Source organism: Cynara cardunculus (assembly GCF_001531365.2).
Source record: "Cynara cardunculus var. scolymus isolate 2C chromosome LG 13, CcrdV1, whole genome shotgun sequence".
Lineage (NCBI taxonomy): Eukaryota > Viridiplantae > Streptophyta > Magnoliopsida > Asterales > Asteraceae > Cynara > Cynara cardunculus.
This window is the reverse complement of record NC_037540.1, coordinates 4,975,437-4,976,648: the sequence shown is the minus strand read 5'-3', so window position 1 is coordinate 4,976,648 and position 1,212 is coordinate 4,975,437.

Sequence of the window (1,212 nt, the reverse complement as noted above, 5' to 3'; positions counted from 1 at the left end):
TTGTGCATAACTACAACTTATTAAAGCTTCATACTTGAATTCGTATAAYTAACTGCAGATAATCATAGTCAAATACAAGATAAATGTTTCATTTTAAATATAAAAAATCTAAAATATAATTAGGATAATCTTTGGGTTTTAATAAAATACTTATTTATTATTCTTATATAAAATATATATTACTAAATCAAAAATAAATTATTTCGTTATTAAACCTAAATTAAATTATAAAAAATTGAATTAAATAAATTATACAAAAAAATTAAAACTTTTATACATTTAAAAAAAATTATGATATCTTCAAACCACATAAAACGGTATTGTAACATCGATAAAAATAAAGAATAAAACGAAACATTAAAATCGAGATATATACAATCACTGATGTAGAAACCCCACAACTCTTTCTCATTTCTTTCATATATGTTTGATTTCAAGCATATTTAACAACCATATAATCATGTTCTCTTCATTTACCAAATACCCAGTTGGTCAATGGACTTGCACTTTCACATATTAACGCAACGACTTCGTGCTTGAACTCTTAACACAGTCTTTACATTCAAGTCAAAAATAGATCGTTACAAATTAAGTCTGGAAAGATGATCAATGGAGGAACAATGAAAAGAAACGAACCTTCGGTTGAACGAAGCAAGAGTAATAGCAGAGACGATGGCTTAAATATCTACAGTCGAATAACTCCAATAAAGGGTGTTTTTGTTATTAAAAAAAAATTATATTCCAAATAAATAAACCGTCAACTGTGATGAATATTACAAATCAAATAATTTATTAAAAAAATCAATATAAAACCAACTTAAATGTGTAAATGGTTAGGAGTTGAAAATATTGATAACTTATTATGATAAAAACAATTATATTGAATTAGTGACTCGTTATTTTTTAAAGATCAGATCTGATATAACAACTGATAATATAAAAATATAAAATTTGATAATATGAAATTGATGATTGGGTGGATAAAATATATAGAAAGTCTTGAGCTAAATAAGTTATATAATAAAATTAAAACAATCTACATAAAATAATACTTTTAGAAGATAATTAGGGACATATTAAAATCTTAAACCCCCTTTTTATATAAAGCATTACAACTTTTGAATCCCAACAACTTGTAATATTTTTATCAAGCATATTTAAATAAAAATATTTAAAAAAATGTATTTAAATAACTGTTGATTTAATTTTGTA